This window comes from Mustela lutreola, chromosome 4 (genome assembly GCF_030435805.1).
Source record: "Mustela lutreola isolate mMusLut2 chromosome 4, mMusLut2.pri, whole genome shotgun sequence".
NCBI classification, from domain to species: domain Eukaryota; kingdom Metazoa; phylum Chordata; class Mammalia; order Carnivora; family Mustelidae; genus Mustela; species Mustela lutreola.
In genome coordinates, this window is record NC_081293.1 from 181,778,491 (window position 1) to 181,804,700 (window position 26,210).

Sequence of the window (26,210 nt, forward strand, 5' to 3'; positions counted from 1 at the left end):
TTTTTAGGTAGGTTCCATGTTCAATGCAGGGATTGAACTCACGACACTGAGATCAAGAGTCACATGCTCTATCAACTGACCCATCGGATGCCTATCAAAATATTTTTTTAAAAGATTTTATTCATTTATTTGACAGAGAGAGAGAGAGATCACAAGTAGGCAGAGAGGCAGGCAGAGAGAGAGGAGGAAGCAGGCTCCCTGCTGAGCAGAGAGCCCCATGTGGGGCTCGATCCCAGGACCCTAGAATCATGACCCAAGCCGAAGGCAGAGGCCTTAACCCACTGAGCAACCCAGGTGCCCCTATCAAAATATTTTTTAAAGATTTTATTTATTTATTTGAGAGAGAGTATAGAAACAGGGGGAGGGGCAGAGGGAGAGAGAGAAACACACTCCCCCATGAGCTGGGAGCCCGACATGGGGGTTGGTGGCAGGACCCTGAGATCATGACCTGAGCTAAAGGCAGTCACTTAACCATCTGAGCCATCCAGGCACCCCCCTCCCCTACCAACACTTTTTAAATGACCATCTAGGAGACTGCAAAATCATGAATAGATACAAAGATCTATTCAAAATTAAAGAGAGACTAATGTATTTCATTGTAACAGAATAAAAGTTCAGTGTTAGGGTTTCAAATTCCATATTGCAAGTTACCTTTAAGAAACTATACCACCAGGACGCCTGGGTGGCTCAGTTGGTTAAGCATCTGCCTTTGGCTTGGATCATGATCTCAGGGTCCTGGGATTGAGCCCCGTGTTGGGTTCCCTGCTCAAAGGAACCTGCTTCTTCCTCTCTTCCCTTCTCATATTCTTTCTCACTCTTTCTCTCTCTCTCAAATAAATAAATACATAAACTCTTAAAAAAAAAAAAAGAAGAAGAAAAAAAAACAAAACCCCAAAACTATACCACTTGTTGAGTATCAGAGAAGAATATCCACAATTACTAGAAAAAGCTATGAAAGGAACCTGGGTGGCATAGTCAGTTAAGCATCCGACTTTTGGTTTTGGCTCAGATCATGATCTCAGGGTAGTGACTGAGTCCACAATCAGGTCAGGCTCCATGCTGGGCCTGGAGGCTTTTTAAGATTCTCTCTCCCTTTGTCCTTCTCCCCGCCTCCCTAAAAGAAAGGGGAAAAAAAAGGCTATGAAAATATTATACCTGTTCTCAATGGCAAATCTGAGTGAGGCCAGAATTTCTTCATACTTCTTCAAAACAACATTTCACAGTAGACTGAAAGCAGAAGCAGACACAAGAATTCAGCTGCCCTTTACTCATCCGAACAATAAAGAGATTTACATATATGCAAAACAATGCTGGTCTGCTCACAAGTATATTTTTGTTTTATCACATAGCTTTTAAAAATAAAAATCTTATTTATGTTAACATGGAACGGGGTTATTATTAATTGAAAGGCATCCATAGTTTTTTATTTTAATTTCTTTCTTTCTTAAAGATTTTATTTATTTATTTATTTTGACAGAGATCACAAATAGGCAGAGATGCAGGCAGAGAGAGAAGGGGAAGCAGGCTCCCCAGCGAGCAGAGAGCCCGATGTAGGGCCCGATCCCAGGACCCTGAGACCCTGACCTGAGCCGAAGGCAGAGGCTTTAACCCACTGAGCCATCCAGGCGCCCTTTAATTTGTTTAAAAAAAAATTTTTAACTCTAGGCAATTCTTCATTATTTTTATTTATTTTTAAAAAAGAATTTATTTATTTATTCATGAAAGGGGGGGCACCTGGGTGGCTCAGTGGGTTAAAGTGGGTTAAAGTGGGTTAAAGCCTCTGTCTTCAGCTCAGGTCATGATCCCAAGGTCCTGGGATTGAGCCCCGCATCGGGCTCTCTGTTCCTCGAGGAGCCTGCTTCCTCCTCCTTTCTCTGCCTGCCTCTCTGCCTACTTGTGATCTCTGTTGTTGGTCAAAGAAATAAATAAAAGAAAAGAAAAGAAAAGAAAGAGAGAGAGAGGCAGAGGGAGAACCAAACTTCACTGCTGAGCAGGGATCCTGATGCAGAACTCCATCTTAGGATTCTGGGATCATGACCTGAGCCGAAGGCATGTGCTTAACCATCTGAGCCACCCAGGCGCCCCTATTTTAATTTCTAATGGGGCCAGTAGCAGTACATAGAATCCAGCTATCTCATGTCTCTAACACAATACTCTGCACCCAGTCCCAGTGTGTGTTTTTCCCAACTGGCAAGCAATTCTCTGACACCAAATGGGTGTCCTACAACACAACTCAATTCTGACACTGTCTACTTGGCGCTGGCCTCAGAGCCCACAGGTTTAAGGCTCAGTCTTACAACGCTGCCCTCTACCTCCCTCCGCCCCTTCAGAACCCTCTCACAAGCCCATGTCACCGGTGTTTCTCACCAATGGGCTAGAGATCATAGGTTCCAAAGATCCCCTCCCTGGATTCAGTTAATTTGCTACAGTGGATCACAGAACTCAGAGAAACATTTTGCTTACTAGATTATCATTTTATTATAAAAGGGTATATAGCTCCAGAACAGAGAGATGGAAGAGATGCATAGGGCAGAGTAAGGGTGGGGGGAGGGGCGTGGAGCTTCCAAGCTTTCTCTGAGCGTGGCACTCTCCTTGGCCTCCACCTCTTCACCAACACGGAAGCTCTACTCTCCCTATTTTGGGGGGTTTTTATAAAGGCTTCATTACATAGGCATGATTGATTAAGTCATTGACCATTGGTGACTGAACTCAATACACAGCTCCTATCCCCTCTCCGGAGGTTAGAGGGGTAGGACTGAAAGTTCCAGCCCTCTAATCACAACATTGGTTGTCCCGGCAACCAGCTCCCCCATCCTCGGAGATTTTCCTAAGTTATTTCTTTACCATAACAAAAGACACCTTCCAGGCTCTCAACACTTAGGAAATTCCAAGGGTTTTAGGAGCTGTGTGGCATGAATGGGAATGAAAACCATATTTATCTTATTATAAATCAGCATATCAGCAACGATATTTAAGACTATAAAGGAATCCTAAATCCAAAAAAATTCAGAAGCAATAGAGGGAACGTAATGCAGCTAGCAAGTCAAAGGATTGTTGGAATTGCTGAAAGGCCAAACAGTGGCAAGGAAGCCAGAGGGTGGCTTCAGTGGGCCCTGCTACTACCCTTGCGACGGAGGATGAATGAGGGAGTGATGTACCAGTGACCAAGAGCGGGAGCTTTCTTTTGGAACTTGGCATTAAGAGGCACTAGAGTCGGGGCGCCTGGGTGGCTCAGTTGTTAAGTGTCTGCCTTCGGCTCAGGTGCTGGGTCCTGGGTTCGAGCCCCACATAGGGCTGCCTGCCTGCTTCTCCTTCTCCCATTCCCTCTGCTTGTGTTCCCTCTCTCGCTGTGTTTCTCTCTGTTAAATAAATAAAATCTTAAAAATAAATAAATAAATAAAAGGCACTAGAGTCAGGGATACCTTCTGGGAACCAGAATCATGTCAGGGATTCCTTGACAGTAGCTCAAAATATGAAGGAGGTGAGCCCTAGTTGGAAAACCCACCCGGAGCAGAGAGAAGTGGGGACAAGTGTCCTGGTTTCTCTCTTTCTCCTGTTATCCAATTTCACTGGACAATCCTGCCTGGAAGCTACTTCTCGGCACACTTTGGGGAACTTTGGGGAGCACAGCTTGTCAAGGTCAGTCTTCCTGTGTCTTCCTGCAATATGGAGCAGAGGAGAGCAGGAAGCTGAGAGCAACAGGCTCACGGCTGGCCCAGAAAAGGAGGGGAAGAACCCGGATGTTGGCTGGAAGGAGCCACAGGGATGAGAAAGTCTGCTCAGGATGGGAGGGTCTTGTACTGTTGCGAGGGAGGTGGGCAGAGTAGAGGAAGAAGAGGCCAAACCAGCCCAGGTGGGGGATAAGAGCAGAAGGGAGAGTTGGCAGACTCCAGGCACAATGTTAGCCAATTTCCCTTAGTAGAGCCAACTGATTGGAGCTGGAAATAAGGAACTTATTTAGAAAGTGCTTGCATGCCACTCTTACGCAGGGTCTGCTTCTTGGGGAGATTGCTGGATACTGGGCACGGAAAGGTTACTGTCATCTTTCCCCAGGTTAATAATTTTAAAGTTTTCTACATGCCGTCTAGACCCCTCACATATCCAACAGCCAGCTCCAGATCTCCACCTGGAAGATGTGTTTTTTTTTCCTGCGGCTTGGGTCTCACCTGACTTCTTCCCAGAATGCTACCTTGGTTCCTAAAGGGTACTCCTACAGCTCAGGCTTTATTGTCACTAGCTCATTAACGTGTTTCTTCTGTCAGTCCAAATAAAAGAAGTAAACCGAGGCAATCTCAAATTACCAGAATTCTAATAACTGGGGAAGTAAGCCCCGTAGCAAGCCAGAGACGGTCCCTCCAGGGTCTGGGATGGGCTGTATTTACCTGCAAGGAGCACAGATGGGGGAGTCCAGCCAGAGTCTAAGCAGTACATTCATTGGCTTAAGGACGAGGAGGGATTCTTGCCGGATGTTCATGGGTTAGGCACTAAGTCTGCCTCTTAAATCAGCCTAGAGCGGGAAATCAAGTCTTTCATCCTTCTTAGGGCGCATGCGTGAGATTCTCTGCGGCCTGATCTCTGATTCCTTTTTATTTTTTTAAGATTTTGTTTATTTATTTATTTGACAGGCAGAGATCACAAGTAGGCAGAGAGGCAGGCAGAGAGAGAGGAGGAAGCAGGCTCCCTGCCGAGCAGAGAGCCCGATACGGGGCTTGATCCCAGGACCCCGAGATCATGACCTGAGCTGAAGGCAGAGGCTTTAACCCACTGAGCCACCCAGGCGCCCCATACAAGGTACATACTTAATAAATATTTGATGAGTGAACAAATGGCTGGTTGTTATAGGAATATGGGGGTGCATCCCCATCCTTGAGGTTCGTCTTGAGGAACTGTCCCCTCCCTCCTGCCTTGAGAGTCCCAAGGAGCCAAAGAAGAGACCTGTGCTAGGACATCTTTCCTCCCTAGTGTATGCAGCTCACAGAAAAGAGCCAGGAGCTTGAACTTGAATTCTGGTTCTCACATGGTGGCTGTGAAGTCTCTCCGGTGACCCATGTAAGTTTTCTCAGTCGGTCTCCATCTTCTGGATAAATTAGAGACAGTAATATTTGCTCTCCCCACCTCTGGAGGTTGCTCTGAAGGTGAGAGATGATGTTTCGGATAGAGTAGCACCAATGCACAAACCTGAATTCAGAGGAGCCCTTGAACAGTCCTCCTGCTTTAAGCCCTAGGTGGTCACACTGATGTCAGCAGCCCTGCTGTTTATGTCCTCCAGAAAGGAAACGTTAACTGGAAACACTTCAAGGAACACAGCTCTTTGTGGAGCTGGCTGCATCTTCACAGGATTCTGAAAGCTGTGGTGGAGAGAGCGTCAGCAGGTGTGTGTATGTGGGGGGTATTGGCCCGCCAGGGGGCCCAGCCCATCTCCCTCCACCACTGCCACTGTGGGACTCACACATGGGGCAGCTCATGCAGAGAGCAGAGCAGGTTAGACCCAAGAGTTCTGTTTCCTAGATCGGCTCTGGTCCTGGACAGGCCCTCGTGCCTACAAGGACAAATGAAAGAGAGGTCAGGAGCAGAGAGAAGCCTCCTGGAAATGCACGAGTCCCTTTTGTGCATAAAGCTATGCCAGATCCTAGGATATAGGAGCTGAAGGCATAGCTTTGCCCTCAAAGAGCGTATGGTTGAACAGGCAATAGATGGATGCCCTTATCCAGGGCAAAGCCCCTGCCTTGTTACGGAGCAGTGAAGGCTGAGGCTTGTCAGGGCGGAAGCCGCTGGTGGGTGACCCTGTCCCACTGCTGCTAGCTGGCTCTTTCTGTCCTGGAACTGCTGAGGTAGGTCTGCCAGGCACGAAGGAGGGTGCTTCCTGGCTCCAGGCACTGGGGGTTGACTCACACGGATGCTATTGGAAAGGGCTTGTCTCAGAGGAAGGCCTGAAGTTCCTGAGGAGAAACAATCTCACTTCCTCATTTCTCCAGTTGAAATGCTACACAGTTTTCCTCAGGGGCCATTACAGCCCCTGGGCCTGGCTCACAGAGGCCAGAGAGGCCCCACCAGCAGGCATTGGAGGTGAGGTGGTCTGTAGGAATGCAGTTGCCCCCCCTCCCCCATGCCTTAATCCCCAGGGCCTGGGGGAGGGCGTGGCTGGTACCAGCTAGGACTGCAGTTTCACCACCAAAGCCCCTCTGAAGCCAGGAGGCCAGAGTATATGAATTATAGGTCTGGCCCGGCTGAGCTGGGGAGCCATGGGCCTCACACTGCTCTAGGCTAGATAAGGATGGATCAAAGTGGCCAAACCCTCCTACACCCCAAAGTCAGGATCCACCACCCAGTGGCTGGAGTGACAAGACAGATAACATATATACAGGGAGGGGATTTTGTGTTTCCTTTTGAAGTCCTTTGCACAAACATCTTCTGTGTGAAGCCGCCGATGCACATCTCCTGCACAGCCCCTACCCTTCTGGTGTTGGGTCTTACACCCCGCTCCCCCCGCCCCCCCTCCCCCTCTGGGTCTTCCTATTAGGTCTGTCCTGTGTCCTTTTCTGGTTTATCCTTTGCAGCCTAGGTTGGCTTGAAATGAAGATGAACAGTAGCTTCTGTGAGCCTCAGTGAGACCCCTGGGGGCGGGGGGCTCTGTGCCCAGCCTTGCCAGTCTTGGGGTCAGCAGACATTTTGTTACAGTCTTTAATCTAGCCTAAGTCCTGGAGGAAGAGTGGATTTTCCTGGATGTTTTGTGGAGGTCAAGAAGAGGGCATTTCACACATCTATCCCCGAGCAACACCTCCCTGCCCAGTAGACAGCCTGGCCCACTCCGCATCCTTGTTCTCAGTGCCGGCGGCCAGCCCCCTCTTCCCTTTCTGTTCCTTATTCAGACTCTAAAAACCCCTCTGTTGTCCAGTGCAACGGGGCCTTTCCCAGGTCCTTCCCTCAGGCCTCCTTGGGGTTTCCCTGCAGCTTACAGACTGCAGCTTTCACCCAGCACACAGTCTCCAAGCGGCCTCAGTCGGCAGCTGCCACAGAAGAGCTGTGCTGTGATTGCCTTCTTAAACCTGCTTCATCCCCTGACTCCTTCTTATTTAAAACAAAAACAAAAGCAACCCCCCCCATATATATATATATATATATATATATATATATATATATATATATATATACATTTATTTATTTTTATTTTTATTTTTTAGTAATCTCTGCTCCCAGTGTGAGGCTCGAACTCATGACCCCGAGGTCAAGAGTCACATGCTCTGCTGACTGAGCCAGTCAGGGGCCCCCCTCGTCCCACCACTCATAGAGCAGAGAAGAGTTTATTTATTTTATTTTTTAAGATTTTATTTATTTATTTGACAGACAGAGATCCCAAGCAGGCAGAGAGAGAGAAGCAGGCTCCCTACTGAGCAGAGATCCTGATGCAGGGCTTGTCCCAGGATCCCAAGATCATGACGTGAGCGGAAGGCAGAGGCTCAACCCACTGAGTCACCCAGGAGCCCCGCAGAGAAGAGTTTAATTGTGAGTTGTGCAGTCCCCATTGCAGGGTGGAGGGCCCGGTGGGTGGGTGGCTGTCGCAGGTTCCTGTGTGCCCTGGGGTATTTCCAAAGCCCAAGGCTGGGGTCTTTGTCTGCTTTCAGGATCCAGGAACTCATCCCCGCCTCCCCCAAACCCTAACAATCTTTCCTTCCTCCAAACAAAGAACCCTTTTGATCTTTATCACTCTTTTGCAACATACATGCCAGATGTCTTGGGTAATAAAAATAAGATTATCAGCAAACACTCGAGAGCACTTACTAGGTTCTAGGTACTATTCTAAGCACTTTATAGTTATTAGTTCATTAAATCTCAGTGGTTGGGGTGAGGGGGCTCTGTCTAATATCTTTAATTACACAATGAAGTCCTCAAGGGTGGAGACTGGGGTGACACATCTTTGTATCCCTCGAATTCCTTGCACTCCAGGAATGTTTGCTGATTGACTCAGTCTGCCTGTGGGAGGTACCATCCCATCCTGGTTACTCACTTTCCCTTTCTCTTCAAATGGAACTAGGATTTCCGTTTTTATTCCCTTAGGGTAATGGAAAGTGATAAAATGATATGGGGTTGCTTTGGGGTCTTTGGGATTTTCTCCTCTGACTGAAGTTGGGACACCTTGCCTATCAACAAAGACACCTGCCAGAAAGGAGCAGAGGAAGACACAGTCGGGCTTTCTAAGCAAGAGCGGAGAGAGGCACCCTCTGTGTGTGTGTGTTCAGGTGGTTGTCTCTGGATGGTGGGTTGTGGATGATTTTGGTGTTCTGCATTTTCTACTATGAGCAAACACTACTTTTACACTCTCAAAAGAGGAATTAGAAATGTAAAAAGTGAAATGTTTATTGAGTATTTTGTTGAGTAGTGACTGTTGAGGTGAGTTTTATTTTTTTTTATTTTAATTTTTTAAAGATTTTATTTATTTATTTGACAGAGAGTGATCACACACAAGTAGGCAGAGAAGCAGGCAAAGAGAGAGGGGGAAGCAGGCTCCCCGCTGAGCAGAGAGCATGATGTGGGGTTTGATCACAGGACTCTGAGGTCATGACCTGAGCTAAAGGCAGAGGCTTAACCCACTGAGCCACCCAGGTGCCCCTAGAGATGAGTTTTAAAGTATGAATACAGAAGCCCCAGCAGCTGGGCTGGCCTTCAGCAGGCATCCATCCTGATGGCCACTGACTTATTTTCACAGGCCAATACCTGTGTCACACCCATTAATAAATATTTTACTATCTCCCCTGCCCAGAAGTCCTGTCACTTCTTTGGCTAGGAGGAAGATTGCATTCTGGGGTCATTTTCCTTCCCCAAGCCAGCAACCCCGATCCAGCGATGGTCTACATTGCTTTCTTTGCTTCCTCTAAAGGTGGCTGCAGGAGGGCTTTCTACTACCTCTTCCCTGGATTATCTGCTTCAACCTCCCCGCCCTTACAGTGAGCAGTCTTGAGTCCCAAGCTGGTGTCCACACTCTAGAGCAGGGATCCCCAGCCTTGGCTGCATGTTTAGAAAGTGCCAAGATAAAAAAAAAAAAAAAAAAAAAAAAAGCCAAGGTCTGACTCCTATCCCATACCACTTAAATCAGAACCTCTGGGGTGAGCCGTTGAATTTTTAGGATCTCCAGATGCCTCTAATGTAGAGTGAGGGTTGAGGACCACTGAGGCAGATGCAGAAAGTTCCCCAGTGTGGACATAGGGACCAGCATGGATTCGCTTGCCCTGCGCTGGGCACTGTGGAGGAGGACACACAGATGGCTGCACACAGAGCTGCCTGCCTGCTTTCTGAGGGCTTGTAGTTGATCACAAAGTTGGTGAACAAGCCAGAACCTGTGCACAGAGAGGTGGGAACACTCAGTGTGATGCCCATTGTGTCTAACCTCTGCCCGTTCTGACAGGGCTGTTAAAAATGCTGAGGAAGGAGGCATTTCTGGTGTCCTAAGGATAATCAGGGTGATCTTCCTGGAAGAAGTTCTGGAGGCAGTTTTTGTGGGGGAAGATTCCTTCACAATGGTGCACTGACTCTTCTGGTCCTTTCTAAGGTTTTTCTCTCAGGCTCCTTATCTGATGAAGCAGCTTCTTTGTAACTCTGGGCCCTGTTAGGTGTGGCTGGCCACTCTTTAGTCACTGCCCCAGCTCTCCAGGACACCCCGGCAAGACCAGGCTCCGACAGATAAGAACCGTGCTTGTTAGCACAGCTGTTCTCTGCAACACCCAGTGTTGTTTTCAAACCTACGGAAATTTGGGTGCGGAAGTGTGGCTACATCCACCCAACTTCAGAGTTGGGCTTGGTTCCAAATAAAAGGAAATTTAGTCAGTTTTCCCAGACACAGGGACAAAAATAGAGTTGACAGGAACCTCAAAGGGTCTGCTGAGGTACCAGGGTTACACCTAGAAAAATCAACTGACTTTTTGGTCTAGATGCTGTCAAATGGCCAGATGAGACTTGAACTTTCAGCATCAACAATTACCTCTGGAATTTGTCAGTACAGGTTCTTCAGAGACAGTGCTCCAAAGGTGATGTCTTACAAGAAGGCGATTTTGTTTCTTCTGCTGTTAATAGTTCTAGAGGTCTCTGGGTTTTCTGGGCTCCTTTGGCCAATAACCTGAATTCTGGGGTTTATGAGGTTCAGATATGTTATGTGTGCAGTCAAGGAGATTGTGCCTGAGGGGGAAGGAACCAAATGGCCTAACTCATGTTTGGATAAATTGATGATTTGTTATGTTCAGCTTTAACTTTGGATCTTGTCTCGGGTGTATGTGTCCTTTGTATGCTCTGCTGCAGAAGGGGGCCTCCTGGGAGAACTGGTTCTGCCTGGACATCCCCAGCAGGACTATGCCAAGCCATTGTCAACCTCGCTGCTCTCCTTCTTCACACTCTGGACGTCATGCTTCTTTTTCCTGCTCTTTCACAAACTCAGCTCCAAGGGCTTTATATAGCATGGCAAGGTGGGGGTCTCTAGGGCATCATGGCCCTTGCAACGTCTCCAGTGTGAGCCAGTTTCCCAGCATCTGACACATGAAGGTCATGCTGCTGTTGAGGGGCAGAATTGAGCCTGAAAGTCAAAGTTTTGGATCCCCACCCTGTCCTTCCCCATGTGGTGAGATGACCATGTCCAGAGACTCCAGAAACCGGATATTGCATAAAGAAGGAAGTGTGTAATCAGGGTTGGAAAAGGACAACAGAATTCCCACATCTCCATACAGTTGTCATTGTGCCCATGCTGTGTGTGCCTTAGTCGGGCCAGAGGTGGTCCTTGTGGACAATATAATTATCCTCATCCTATGGGAAGATTTCACAGAGCTCCAGGCTCTCGGTTTTTTTTTTTCTTTTTTAAACATTTTATTTTTTAAAGATTTTATTTATTTATTTGACAGAGAGAGATCACAAGTAGGCAGAGAGGCAGGCAGAGAGAGAGAGAGAGGAGGAAGAAGGCTCCCTGCTGATCAGAGAGCCTGATGCGGGACTCGATCCCAGGACCCCGAGATCATGACCTGAGCCGAAGGCAGCGGCTTAACCCACTGAGCCACCCAGGCGCCCCAGGCTCTCGGTTTTGTTGATGGTAGAGAAAGGGTGTAAGATGGCAGGGCTGAACTCCTATTCCTTTAAAATTAGAAATGCGGCGTGGAAGTGACTGGGGTGAATGATTTGATCTCTTTGAACTTTATTTCCTTATTTGTAAAGTGGGAACAAGAAAGGGACCTACCCTCAGGGCGGAGGGTCAACTGAGATAATATTTACTAAGTGCCCAGAGAGTACAGTACACGGGAAGCTTACTAAGGCTGAGAAACCATTTTTCCTAAAGGGTGCTCCTTCTGAGCCAACCTTCCTTTTTCCTTTCCCTTGTCCCTCACAGGCAGTGAAGATGGGTGTGGGATGACTCTGTCTCTTTGAGACAAAGCTGTCCCGAGGCGAAGTGACTTGACCCTGAGACGGGCAGTGAGTCAGCAGCTTGGGGGTCCTGGAGCCCGCCTCTCCCTGCAGACTGGACGGTCACTAGTGCACTGAGTTTCTGCCTTCTGCAGGCCAGCCTGGGGCCCTGCCTGCCATCTTGCGGCAGTCCCCCTGCCGGAAACCCCGCCCCATTGTCCCAGGCCACCTCGGCCTGGGGAGCTCAGCTACGGCTGGGCTGACAGTTTCCTTTCGGGGCTGAGATAACTTTGGGAGATGTCTATCGGGCTCAGGGAAAGGGTGGAGGGTCTGAGGGAGCCCTTTGCTGCCCTGAGATATCCGGCGGGGGGCGGCATATAGAGAGGAGGGCGGCGTATAGAGAGGAGCCCATTTAACCTCGCAGCCCCGCCCTTTGCCCCTTACTCCCTTCCTCCTTCCCCCTCCTCTTCTCCCCTCATCCTCACCCCTAACTCTCAAGGCTTTGATGAGTTTCTGGGAAGCTTGGTGGGAGGCCAGACAAGCTCATTAACTCCTTCAGTGCTGTCAGTGCTATGGGCAGGGAAGGTGGAAAAGTACCTGGGCCAGGGGAGGGGAGGGGGGTGTTGGGAGGGATGGTCCAGTGGCCCTAGTTTTGTTTTCTTTTTTTTTTTTTTTAATTTTTATTTTTTATTAACATCTAATGTATTATTTGTTTCAGAGGCATAGGTCTGTGATTCATCAGTCTTACACAGTTCACAGCACTCACCATAGCACCTACCTCCTGAATGTCCATCACCCAGCCTCCCTCCCCCCTCCATTCCAGCAACCCTCAACTTGTTACCTGAGGTTAAGAGTCTTGTTTCTCAAATTCCTCATGTAAGTGAGATCATATGATAATTGTCATTCTCTGATTGCCTTATTTTGCTTATCATAATACCCTCTAGTTCCATCCATGTTGTTGCAAATGCCAAGATTTCAGTTTTCTGATGGCTATATAATATTCCATCATATATAGGTAAGTGGCCCTAGTTTCGGCCCAGGAAAAAGCTTTAAGAAGCTTTTTAAGTCCAGGCTCTATCGTGGATTAGCTCAGTGAGCTTGGGAAACGTAAAGTTTCTTCTCTGGGCCCTGGGTTTCTCATCTGTGTTTTTTTTTTTTTTAAAGATTTTATTTATTTATTTGACAGACAGAGATCACAAGTAGACAGAGAGAGAGAGAGAGAGAGGAGGAGGAAGCAGGCTCCCTGCCCAGTAGAGAGCCTGACTCGGGACTCGATCCCAGGACCCTGAGATCATGACCTGAGCTGAAGGCAGAGACTTAACCCACTGAGCCACCCAGGCGCCCCAGTTTCTCATCTGTTAAGCGGGGGTGAAAATGCCATATGCGTAAGGTGACTGCAAGGAGTAAAAGATCTAACACGTGTAGGGAACCTGTCAGAGGGCCTGGCCCAGGAGACTAGTACGATGGTCATTTCTGTGCTGCCGTCTGATAGGTGGCCTTGAGATACCAGTGAGTAGGAGCTCTCCCCACCTCACCCTTTACTGGAAACGGTAGCTCTTCTGATAGTAAATCAGATGGGTCATCTTGGCATGGAAGCAAAACCACTTCATTCATTCATTCATTCATTCACTCACTAAACACCTATTTATTGAAAGCTTACTATGTGCCAGGCACATTTCAAGCATATTGGGAAACAACAGTGAGCAAGACAATTCCTGTCGTCAGAGTGAAAGAATGTGCAGGATGGAGGTGGTTGGGAAGATAGGAACAGATAATAGATTAGCAAAACATAAAAATATAATTTCACGTAGAGGTGGGTGCTTTGAAGAAAACGGAAATAGAATAAAAGGTTAGATGGTGATGGGCTGCATGTATGCTATTTTAAATAGGACAGGCCTTTCTAAGGATGTGGTCTTGGAGCAATTTTTGAATGGAATGAAGGGGTAAGAACGTGGCAGTGGTGTTTTCCAGCCATTGACAGATTTGGAGTCCTTGAGGTAGAGACCCCGCTTGGGAGGTTCTAGCAAGAGCATGAAGACCAGAGAAGACGGGGGTAAAGGGAAAGAGGGTGCATAGGAGCTGTGGGCACACATGGGTCCTGGGGAGCCCTCTCTCCTGAGGCTGACCTCTTTCCCTCCACAGGTGGGCTGTTGCCTGTGTGTGTGTGGAGCAGGTACCAGGGAGCAGGAGAAGACTGACGGACCATGGTGGACTGCATATTTATTTTAATTAGGGTGATGGCAGGCAGCTGTCACTGGTCTCTTTTTATTTGTTTATTTTGTCCCTGCTTTCTGATGGAACTTTCTGGTGCTATTTGCTGATGCCAGAGGTAATCCTGAGTTCTGAAAACACAGCAGGGCCCAGCTGCTCTGTTTGGGCCAACCTGGGTTTGAGATGAGCTCCCTGGTCTAAGGGAAACAGCAGGCAGCCAGGGCAGTGTCCTCCATGTGATACTGCTTTGTGTGCCAGCCTAGAGCCTGCATTAGGACCCTAGTTCAGGGTCCCCACAGTCAGTCCCCACATTGAGCCCACTGCTTAACTCACTGACTGATATTTTCTTTGGTGCTCACTCTGATCATTTCAAAGCAATAAATATTTCCCGAGACTGAGCTCTGCTTGGGATCCAAACCCAGCCGGTAGTCACGGGGTATGGTGTGCTGGCTGATGGGTTATATATATATAACTTAAAATCTCTAAAAGCCCTTCAGAACAGGATGAACAAAAGATGTACTCTGCCCTCAACGAGCGTGCCCCGTGTCAAACCACTCAACTGACTGCCAGTGGGCCTGGCTGAAGTGGTGCTTCTGACAGTTGTGTAAATCAAGCACGGAGACACAGAGTACATCAAAACATCAGCTTTCCTCTGCATTTAGCTCCCTGAGCTAAAACCACACGTTGCCTGCCCCCTCTGCCCCTTACTTACCCAGGAAAACCCATTTTCAAAACCTATACTATTTTCTTTAATTTCTTCTGGGTCTTTCCACCTCTGGAAAGCTGGTATTTAGCCTGGCTTGCCAACTGTTGCCCTCCAAGGACCTCTTGCATAGAGCTCAGGGTCTTTTGGGGTTTTCATTCCTCAGAACCCCCACTCCTACCACTCCCTCCACCTTCCTATAGAACTTCATGTTAACAAGATTCGGCTTCTGGACCTCTCTGTGGCACTTCTGGCCTCTTCCTCCTATTGGTATTCCTCTTCCTGGCCATTCCGGCCCTTGTTCTGTTTCAGGATCTCCTTGTAAAGTACCGTGGTCTCATGGGACTGTCATGGCCACTATTTTGCGGATGCCGCCTCCTGCTTTCAGGCTCCAGCCTTTTTTGGGATCCCAGTGACCTCCTGGGATCCCTTCTTCTGTTCAGTGCCTCAGCCGTGCCTTTTGAGCTCCGATGAAGTCAAGTGACTTTATGCCCTTTCAGCCAGCTGGGCCAAGGAAAGTGCAAAGGGGACAGTGGAACATGCCCAGGGGGTTCTAGACTCCCCCAGTTGCAGGGTGGGCGGAGTGTCCCTGCGATGACCCCCTAGGCCAGGCAGACCTGTGCAGGGAAGGGGGTGGGTAGTGGTTAAAATTAGAGCCTGGATTCACTCTGGGTCATCCATGGAAAGTGTGGTGGCGTGGAGCAGGGTGGACCCGCGTTTCCCTGATCTCATCCAGTGTCTGTTTTCTTTGTCTCCCCAGGGCAGGGCTATCCTAGCCGACCTTTATCATTGCCTGCTCACATGGAGAAGGCTATGGGCTGCCCCTTTTCCTGTCTTTTTTCTCAACCTGGGCCCTGGGGGCCGTTGGGGTAGGACTGGACCGTCCCCTAAGAGTGGGGACTCATCAGAAAGCCCATTGTGGCTGAGGGTGTGTCCTAGGGGGTGGTTCCCAGCTTCTCTTTCAGACTCCTTGAATTGGAAGTGACTCACCCCAAACAATGATGTGATCACAGGAGCATGAGTGGGACTTATAGCCAGGCCTTTGGGTTGTGGGGTGTGGGATGCCCCGGGACCATGAGGCAAGACTCTCAGAGGGTTGACCCTAATGGTAGACCCTGATAGACCCACCCTGTTATGCAGAGTCGAGTCCGGTGGAGGGTGGTGCATACAAAAGCGGCAGAGACAGAGGGAGAGTGGGGGAGAATGGCAAGGCCAGAACGACAGGGGACTAGCGAAAGGTGCTTGCAAAGCACCTTAAAAGTAAATTTGCGTGGTGCAGCTAGCTCTCCCCGCATGCTGATAGGAGGCAGAGGAGAGGCTCTGAGTAGGGAAGTAGCAGGCATCCACATCCAGTCACCTCCTCAGGGCACAGAGGAGGAAACCGAGACCCACCCAAGGAGGTGAGGGGTTTGGCTTGTGAGCACCCAGCCACAGAGGTACGGATGACCCTGCAGCTAAGCTCCTGGGGTCAGGGCTCTTTCCATCCCCTTTCAGACACTGCCTGATCTGGAAAGCAGAGAGGATGAGGTTTCCTGTCTGGGGACACTGAGGCCACAGCAGGAGACAGCCAAGTAGAGACTCATGGCCAACCCTGGAATGTTCTTACTTCTTTCTCCTATCTTCTGTGTTGACCTATCTTGTCTTGCTTGTCCCTCTCCTGGCCCCTCTCCCATCCCTCTCTTCTCCCCCATCACCCAAACAGCTGATGCTGATTCTGCAGTATTTGACATGTTGTTCTGTCTTTCTTGCCTCCTAGCCAGTGATACTCAGATGATTTTAACACAATTACATCTTGCAGTTGATGAAACACACTGTCCCATTTAACAGATGAGAAAGCTGAGGTGCACAGAGGTTGAGCATCTTTCCCGGGGCCACATAAGTGGCAGAGCTGGGACTTGAACCTGGGCAGTCAGCCCCTGGGATCTGTAGTGTACTAGAATGCCCTTGGTGGAAACCCATTTCCCGGAGTAGATGAAATCCAGACTCTCATCACAACACTCAAGTCCTCTGTGACCTGGCTCTGCTTTTTTTCTAGACTCGTCAGTTCTCAAGTAACTTGTGCTCTCGATGCTCTGGCCTGCTCCCAGACAGGCCTGTCATATCCGGGGCTCACCCTCCCGTGCCTGCGCTAGAGGATAGTTAGGGTCCTGCTCAGAGGTGAAAGCTCAGCTCCAGTGCCCCCTCCTTTGAGATACCTCCCTTGACTCCTGGTTGGTGTTCTCACAGAATTTAGTTTGTTAGAGCCTCACTGGCAGCCTTCCATGTGTGATGGTGGCTCCTCAGAAAGCCTGGGGGTCCGTCCCTTGGGGCCTCCTGCTTCCTCCTCAGTGCCGCCCTCTCAGCACAGTGCTCTGTGGGCTTGACTATACCAACCTTCCTTCCTTGCATCTGGACTGACAGGAAATTTGATGGTTTGAGAAGTGTTTGGGAGATCTGGGATGTTTATAGCTGCCACCTGAACGATGACCAGCTGGGGATTCACTGTTCCTATAAGTAATATCCTGTCCATGGGGGTGTGTTCCTAGCGTCAGCCCGAGTTGTTGGAAAACACCTGATTTGGCGTGTTCCAACCTAGAACACCTCCCTCAAAACCTTTGTAATGTACTGACTCAGGAGGCACAATGACTCAGGCACTGCTGGCCGGAGAGCTCAGGGGTGGCCGGGGGTGCACATACGCATGGTTGCATACACACAGGGCAAGGCAGAAGTGTTGTTGGACAGACCTCCTTTTCTGCTAAAACCTCATTTCCTGTGGCTGATGGATTCCGGGGAGGCTCCAGGACCCTCTGTTCCCAGGTCCTGCCCAGGGGCTGGGAGCCAGCTGCCCCAGGAGGAGACACTCAGGCCAGCTAGCTTGGCACTTTCGTCATCCTCCTCCACAGAGGGGGAATGGCAAAAGCCCATGTGGGAGAAGAGGAGGAGGAATGTTCCAGGCCTGCTCAGTTATTAAATGCATCTCAAGATAATGAGGCATAGGGAAGAACAAAGACACAGAAAAGCAGCAAAATTAAAAAACACCACCTTCTGCGCTTTGACCTTTGGGCCCCGGCAGAGGCATTTGGCAGATGTTCAGCTGTCTGGAAGAGGGAATTTCTGGCTTCATCAGGCTGGAGGGTGTCCATGAGGATATAGGAAATGCCACCCTGGCTTAGGTCTGTGGTCTGCTTACCTGGGGGCTGTGTCTGATAAGGCAGCACCCTGAATTTGTGCGTGATCCTTCTCTCTGATGCCACCCTTAGGCTCAGGGAATTATTGTCCAAATTTCATTTTGCTCGTCATATTCCACTATGGATAGGCAAGCTGTAATCTTATCCTAAACTTCTGCCAATTTATATGCCTACCTAGAACTGTCTCCTCAGAGTATTGATTACTCAAGTGATGTTTTCTTTGTTGTTCTTATTTCTTACTAAGCTTTCTGCTGGTGCCCTGGAATCTGGAGAACTGGCTCTAGCCATATCATTGATCACAGCTATCCTTGTTTGGACAGATTAAATTAAGAAAGTATGTATATGTATATATTTGATTAAGCTGCATTGCATCTGTGCTTTATTTTATTTAAGAGATTTATTTATTTACTTATTCGTCAGAGAAAGAGAGCGAGCGAGCACACCAGCAAGGAGAGCTGCTCGAGGGAGAAGCAAGCTCCCTGCTCGAGGGACTCTGTCCCAGGACCCTGGGGTCATGACCTGAGCCAAAGGCAGATGTTTAGCCAACCAAACCACCCAGGTGTCCTTGCATTTGTCCTTTAAATTAGACTTTACATTTGATGTCAAGCCACTTCCCTTCATCCTTGGGAGAGGGTTCTGTGATGGAGTTGGGAAAGTAATTTTTTTTAGGTATTAAGTATTTCAGAAGAGATGAATTGTGCTGAGTTATGAGTCCCTGGCAGACACACAAAATCACAGCCGTTTTCTGTTGTTGGCACACCTGCACACGCAGTGGTTTCTGTGGGGGCATGCCTCCAAACATGGCTCACAGACATCAGCCTTGCTCCTGCCTCCATCCCTGTACGACCATCACTTTTTCCTCCCAGTACCCAACATTTAGTAAAGGGACAGGACACCAACCCAGGCCCTGGCAGACCAAGGAAATCTTTAAGGAAAAAAAGCTCTGACCTCCCCTTTGCCAAAGTGATTATAGATGACAACGTGCCTGGGGATCAGGCCGGATGTTCTTGAGAAGTGGTAAAGGTCAGCTTTTAACTGTTTTCTTGGCTGTCCTGGGGCTTAAGATTGATGGCAGCTTCCGCTGGAAGCGGTGCTTTGAGGACCTCAGTGTTCTGCTGGAAGCCTCTGGTTGAGCCTTTTCACAGAGAGAGTTTAGGGTGGGTTTGGGTTGGCGTCCTCTCCTGTAAGTCAGGAGCTTGACCAAAAGGAGGAAATAAACACTGTACAGTTTGATCTTGGCCTCTGTCTGGACTAATGTGACCTTGAACTACTGGAAGAGGGATAGGAATCCGCAAGGAGCACGTGAACAGTGGGTCTCCCTGGCCCAGAGTCAGCAGTGGTCTTACAGGCCCAGGGCTTGGGGTTCGGACTTGCAGGAGGTAAAAGCTCAGGCTTTTACCTGAGGCTGCGGGGAGGCCGAGGAGCAGGCTCTGGGCGGGTGGCTGGACGGCAGCGGGGAGAGCAGAGAGCTGAGGGCAAGAGCGGCTGTGGCTCTGGAAGCCCAGCTCCGCGGTGACACACAGGCACCTCTCTCTCTTTGCAGCCTGAGAGGTGGCTTCTGGAAAGGTCACGTCCAACAAAGGGCAGACCCTGGTGGCGAAAGACCTTGCTCCTATGTGAACTCAGAGACTGGAAGACCGTTTGCTAGGAGGTGGGGGCCAAATCGGGGGGTGGGGGGCGTCAGAAGGAGGAACCTATGGGTGGGGCTGGTGGGAGGGGCCCGAGGACCTGAGGGAAGAGGGGGGGGAGAAAACCGGAGGCAACTCTTGGAGATATTGAACATAAGGTGGGAGGGGGAGCTGCGCTCAGCCTGCCACGTGGCCCGTGGGGGCCATGCCTTTCTGGTCCTGGAGGATTAGGACCTTGCGTGGCAGAGCATTTTGAAGCTGGGAGGAGAACACTTATCACCTCCTCAGTTTAGAGTTGGGGAAACGGAGACCCAGAGAGACAGAGAGAGGAGTGACTACCTCCTCTTTTTTTTTTTTTTTAAAGGTATTTATTTACTTACTTGAGAGAGAGAGAGAGCAAGCAAAACAGAGAGAGAGCATGCGGAGGGGAGAGGGGCAGAGGGAGAGGGAGAAGCGGACTCTCCAGTGAACAGGGAGCCTGACACGGGTCTTGATCCCATGACCCTGGGACTGTGACTAAGCCGAAGGCAGAGTCATCCATGTGGTCCTTTCTTTTTTTTCTTTTAAAAATATTTTATTTATTTATTTGACAGAGATCACAAGTAGGGAGAGAGGCAGGCAGAGAGAGGAGAAAGCAAATTCCCCACTGAGCAGAGAACCCGATGTGGGGCTCGATCCCAGGACCCTGGGATTATGACCTGAACCAAAGGCAGAGACTTTAACCCACTAAGCACCCCAGGTGCCCCTCCATTCTTTTTTATTTTTTTATTTTTTTTTAATAAAGATTTTTATTTATTTATTTGATAGACAGAGATCACAAGTAGGCAGAGAGGCAGGCAGAGAGAGGGGGAAGCAGCTCCCCGCCGAGCAGAGAGCCTGATGCGGGGCTCAATCCCAGGACCCTGAGATTATGACCTAAACTGAAGGCAGAGGCTTAAACCACTGAGCCACCCAGGCGCCCCCTTCCATTCTTTTTTAAAAAGACTTCATTTATTTATGTGAGAGAGAGCATGAACAGGGCAGAGGGGCAAAGGGAGGGGGGAAACAGACTCCTTGCTGCTGAGCAGGGAGCCTGATGCAGAACTTGATCTCAGGGCCCTGGGATAACGACCTGCACTGAAGAAGGCAGACACTTAACTGATTGAGCCACCCAGATGTCTTGAAGAATGACTTTAAAAAAAAAATTTTTTTTAAGGGGCTCCTGCATGGCTCAGTGGGTTAAGCCTCTTCCTTTGGCTCAGGTCCTGATCTCAGGCTCCTGGGATCAAGCCCTGCATCGGGTTCTCTGCTCATCAGGGGCCCTGCTTTCCCCTCTCTCGCTGCCTGCTGCTCTGCCTCTCTCTCTCTTTCTCTCTGTCAAATAAATAAATAAACAAAAACCTTAAAAAATATTTTTAAAAATTTTTTTCAGAGTCTTTTGTTTCTTTGAGATAGAGCACATGCATGCAGAAGAGAACACGTGTGAGGTGTGGGGGCAGAGGGAGAGGGAGAAGTGCAGGGAGCCTGATGTGGGGCTTGATTCCAGGACCCAGGGATTATGACCTGGGCTGAAGGCAGACACTTAAGGAACTGAGCTACCCAGGTGCCCTGAGAGGTGACCTTCTTAAGCCTAGGACCCACAGTTGCTGATCCTTGGGCTCCTGCTCTTTTCATGAAACCATTTGCTCTTGGCGGGGCTAGTCCACAACAGCATCTCCTCATTAGCAGGCCACAGCCCCATCTGTGCCAGGACTCAGGTACCCCAAACAAGGACAAGATCATTGTCTCTGGAAAGCTGCCATTAGAATGAGCAACGAACATGTGGCCACTTGGAGGGAAGGGGTGGCAGGTCACTCCTCTCTCCTAGAACAGAAGACTCCTGATAATTTAGTGTTTTAGAAAGTTAAAGGAATGGATGTCTAAGGATAGAATTTCAGGCATTGGCCAGTATGTGAGAAAGTTCTTTCTCTGATGGCTTCAAGCGTCTGCCTGGTTCTGGGCTTCTGCATTGATAGTGACACAGACCCTGATGCTGATGGGATGTATCCTGTCCGTTCAAGCTTCACACTTGACATGGCCACATCTGTGCAGGCTGGGGATCAGAGTGACTTGGTCACATCTTAGAAGACAGAACAGGACACAGAACAAACATGCCTCGGAGGCCTGGGAATCCTGCTAAGGGGCATGACCCCTGAGGGGCAGTCTGGGCTTGTAGAGAACAGCAGAGGGTTTGGGGTGAGCCTCAGATGAACCTGCTGACTGTGATTTCCTTGCCATGGGCCCTGTGGCCTGCTCAGCATAAGCACTTACAGGAGACCAGACAGATCCACACTCCCCCAGAGCCGCCCTTATCACCCAGAGCAACACCAGAGCTGCTGAGAGCAGGTACCTGGAACCGAGGCCCCAGGTCACATTCTTTTCATAAGTGGAATAACACAATGGCCTTTTAAACTTTCTTATTAATTGACTGTGTTGTAGAAAAAGCAGTCCATCTTCTACCCACGCCCCCCCCCCCCCTTAGGGCCCTGTTTATGGTGCTGCTGAGGCTGGGCTCTTGGTTGGACTGATAGGAAGGGCAAAGCCCCACACCCCTTGCAAGCTCTCATGTGGGGGCTGAGGCTGGAGCTGCCTAGTATCCAGCACTCTGCTGTTTAGAGAAACTTCAAGCAGACTTATGGGATCCCCTGGTTCCTGGTACAACTTGGGGAGTGATGTCAAATAGTCTTGGTAAAGAGCCGTGGAATTCCAGTGGCCCCTTCCCCCCCAGCCTCGCTTAGACGTTTACTAGCCAGGTGATGTGCTTTTTCTCGAAAGGAGAAGAATTGCCCCCCTAGAAAGGGGGCAGCATGGCCCTAGTATTCCACAGCAAGATGTTGGGGCTGTCTTGGCGGGTAGAGCCCCGAGTGTCTGTGTAAGTTAGGGGAAGAAGACCATACATTCAAATACATCTGCATGGCCAGCACTGGGTCTTGGCATTGGGCAGATGGGTCCCTCTGGATCAGCATCAGGGTCTGTATCAGCAATGGCATTTGGAAGAAGCAGCTTCAGCTTCAGGTTACCTTTCTGGTCCTAAAGGTGCAGGACATTGGATGCTGTGGGGGTGGAAGATGAGGGGAAGATGGTGGGAATAGAGTGTGGGTGCTGGTTCCGAACGCCAGCTCTGCCTGTGTGGAATCCTGTTTGACCTCCGCCTTCCAGGGTCCAGCGACAGCCCTTTCCCTTAGCTCTTCAGTCCTAGGTTGTGACAGGTGCCCTGTTACCAGGGCTGGGCATAGCCCTGTCTCTTCTCGTTCCTTTCTAACCTGCCCACACTTTTGTAAATAGGCCCTTTGGGGCACCTGGGTGACTCCATTGTTAAGCATCTGCCTTCTGCTCAGGTCGTGATCCCAGGATCCTGGGATAGAGCCCCGCTATGGGCTCCCTGTCATCAGGAAGCCTGCTTCTCCCTCTTCCATTCCCCTTGCTTGTCTTCCCTCTCTTGTGTCTCTTTCCGTTAAATAAATAAAATCTTAAAACAAACAAACAAACAAAAAACCCAGACGTGGTGCCTGGGTGGCTCAATTGTTAAGTGTCTGCCTTTGGCTCAGGTCATGATCCCAGGGGTCCTGGGGTGAAGCCCCAAGTCAGCCTCCCTGCTCAGCAGGAAGCCTGCTTCTCCCTCTCCCACTCCCTCTGCTCTCCATCTCTCTCTCTCTGTCAAATAAATAAATAAAATCTTAAAAAACAAACGAACAAACAAAAACCTTTCCTACAGTCATCCTCATGTGAGAGTGCGTTTGTGCCCTGGTGGGATCCTGACTGATGCAAAGAGCAGCCAGCAGATAAAAATGACCAGTGAAGTACAACTACATACCCAGAGGCGTGAGTGCTACAGGAGTTTGGGGGCAATGAGAGTTCAAGTGGCCTGGGACAGGCAGGGAGGACTTCACAGAGGTCACGGGAGCTGAGACCTTGAAGGGTGGTGGGAACTGAAATGGCTCTGTGCGGCTCCTAGCATGGGGCACAAAGAATTGGACAGGACCAAACGGGGGTGCTTGATGATGCTTGGAATTCAGCAGTAGTTGCTAACCCCTTCCCAGCCTGGGTCCCGGTGGGCCACTGGGATTGTTCAGGTGAAGGCAGCACCTGTGCTGGGAGGTTCCCCCCAGGGATGCCCAGTGCCCTTCTCACAGGCTGTTAGGTAGTACAGGTGCAAGGGCACACATCTTAGCTCCCTGGTAGGTTCTGGGTCACTCATCCTTGCATATCCCCTCCCACCAGTGCCTTGAACTATGCCTAGTCTAGAGAAAGGTCCAAATAAATATTGACTGAGGAAGTTAATGCATGAACGAATGAATCTAATTCCGCCAGTGTTTGAATATCTATAGTGTTCCATGCTGAGAGGGGTGGGGGCACAGAGCTGGGACCAAAGCAGTGAGGGTCCAGAGGGGATGAGTGGCCATCTGGGTACAGGGCTGGGAGGGTCAGAGAAAGCATGTCAGTGGAGATGGGATTTGAATTGCGTCTTGACTTTGCAAAGTGGGAAAAGGGTGGAAAGGCATGCTAGGCAGAGGTGCAGCATGAGAAAAATGCTGAAAACGTGCATGGCTTTAAGGGAATGATACCGTGGGCTTGCTGAAGAGTAGGATGCTTTTGTAGACTGGTGAGAGCCAACACGGAAAGGTGGGTGAGGTCACATTAGGAAGGGCTTGACGACTTAGGCAACTCATGAAAGAATTTGGGGTAAGGGAATATCACCAGATCTGTTTTGGAGAGCTACCTCTGGTAGTAGTAGGTGGGGGGCTTGGAGGTTTAGGGCCATTTGTGGCCCTAACTGTCGTGTAATTTGTGGCCTCTGTGGTAACCTGGGAAAGAGATGACAAAACCTGAGTGAGGGTCATGGTGGTGGGAATGGTGAGGACAGGTGAGATGTGAGGTATGTTGAAAGTAGGACTGATTGCATCTCATGACCTCTTATGGGAAGTGAGCACTGGCAAAGTCAGAGATGACGCATGCCTGGCTGCTAACTGATGTGCCTTTTAAGGTAGGTAGGGAACCCAGGAGAGGAGCCCATCTGGGGAAGGAAGTAATTACTTTCACATCAGTCAGACTAGGTTGAAGGTACCTGCAGGATGTTCTTTGACCAGGAACTAAGTTAAGGATGGGGCTGTGGTTCTGGGCTCATCAGCAGAGGGGCTGAGAGGTACGACCCAGGAGAATGTAGAGTGAGGACCAGAGGGCCAAAGATGGAGCCTTGAATCCCCTAATGTTTGAGGAACAGCCATTGTAGAAACCAGAGAATGAAGATGGTGGGAGATCCGGGGGTCAGAGTGAGGAGAGCCCTGGATGGGGTCACTGAGTCTTGGAGAAAAGCAAATGATGAGTCCAGAGTCTGAGTGCACAGGGAGCTTGCTTAGCATCCCCCACTGAAACTGGGTTATTTCTACGTAAAACCATCATGGTGGTCAAGAAAATCATTGCTTCTCCCCCATGGAGTTCGGACATTGTGGGCAGATGGGAGAGAAGTGTAAAATCAGGGGCTGGAGTTGATAAGGAATTCAGGAGGTCCTAGGGGGGCCTTGGATGACAGCAGGTGTCATAATCACAAAACTCTCTGATCCCGCGAGTGTGGGCCCTTGCTTGCTGAGGAAGTGGGCTTAAGGACGCTGGGCTGACACACTGGGGTAGCAGAATCCCTGGGTTCTCATAGTGACTAGGGGCTTCAGAACCTTCACCTCGACACCTCAGCTGTCGGGTGTGCCAGTAACTCCTGACTCCCTTGAGCTTTTTAGGAGGCTGAAACACTCCACAATTCAGTGAAAGAGCAGCTTATATCTTAGGGAAATCAACACCTATGTCCCTCCTTAACTCATAAATTATTAAGGATGAGCAATCTGGAGAACTCAGCCATCCTGGCTCCATATTACAGATAGAGGAAGCCAAGGCTTGGAGCAGCCAGAAATGGGACCTCAGGGGAATGTGGGTGGCTCAGTTGGTTAAGCATTTGCTTTGATGATCTCAGGGTTCTGGGACTGAGCCCTATGTTGGCTCCCTGCTTGGCAGGGAGCTTGCTTTTCCCTCTACCTCTGCCAGCCGCTCCCTATGCTTGTGCTCTCTCTCTGTCAAGTAAATGAAATCTTAAAAAAAAAGAAGAAGAAAAAGAAATAGGATCTCAGCCCTGCAGTGCTGCTCAGAGTGTTTCTCTGCTACTCTGTGGTGGTGGTGCTATCTCCAAGCCCCTCTGCTTTCCAGGGGTGGAAAACCTGGGCAGGTGTGCAGAAGACCCCAGGCAATGTGTGTGCCTTACAGGTCACTTTGAGAGATCCTGACCTGAACCCTGAGCTCCATTGACTAGAGTTCTGGGTTTTTTTGTTTGTTTGTTTGTTTGTTTTTTCTCTTTAAAGATTTCATTTATTTATTTGAGAGAGAGAGAGCACGAGCGTGGGGAAGGGCAGAGGGAGAAGCAGACTCTGCTGAGCGTGAAGCCCAACGCAGGGCTCGATCCCGGGACCCTGAGACCATGACCTGAGCCGAAGGCAGAGGCCTCAACCCACTGAGCCACCCAGGCGCTCCCCCCATGAGTTATTTCTAAAGTGAAAACCAACCCATGTCATCCCCTGCTTGCAGTCCTCCAGTGGCTTCCTACTGCCCGTACAAAATCCAAGCTGTGCAGCAAGTCCCGTGAGGCCCCTGCTGGCCCAGCCCTACCCTTTGCCTCCATCTCTCATCTCTTTTGTCCCTTTCCTTCTGTGCTAGCCACTCTGGCCATCTCCTTTTCAACCTTGGAGCTTATTTCTGGGTCCAATTTTTTTTTTTTAAGATTTTATTTATTTATTTGGCAGACAGAGATCACAAGTAGGCAGAGAGGCAGGCAGAGAGAAAGAGGAGGAAGTATGCTCCCTGCTGAGCAGAGAGCCGGATGTGGGGCTCGATCCCAGGACCCTGGGATCATGACTTGAGCCAAAAGCAAAGGCTTTAACCCAGTGAGCCACCCAGGCACCCCTGGGTCCAAGTTTTTGTGTGAACTGTATCCTCTGGTTTGGAATACCCCTCCGCAGGTCCAGCTGTGGGGCCTAAGATGTCCCTTCCTCAGAGACCTCGCCCCTAACATGTCCCACTAAAGCCAACCATTCTTTCCTCTGATGTTTACTTATTTTCCTTTCTGTTCAC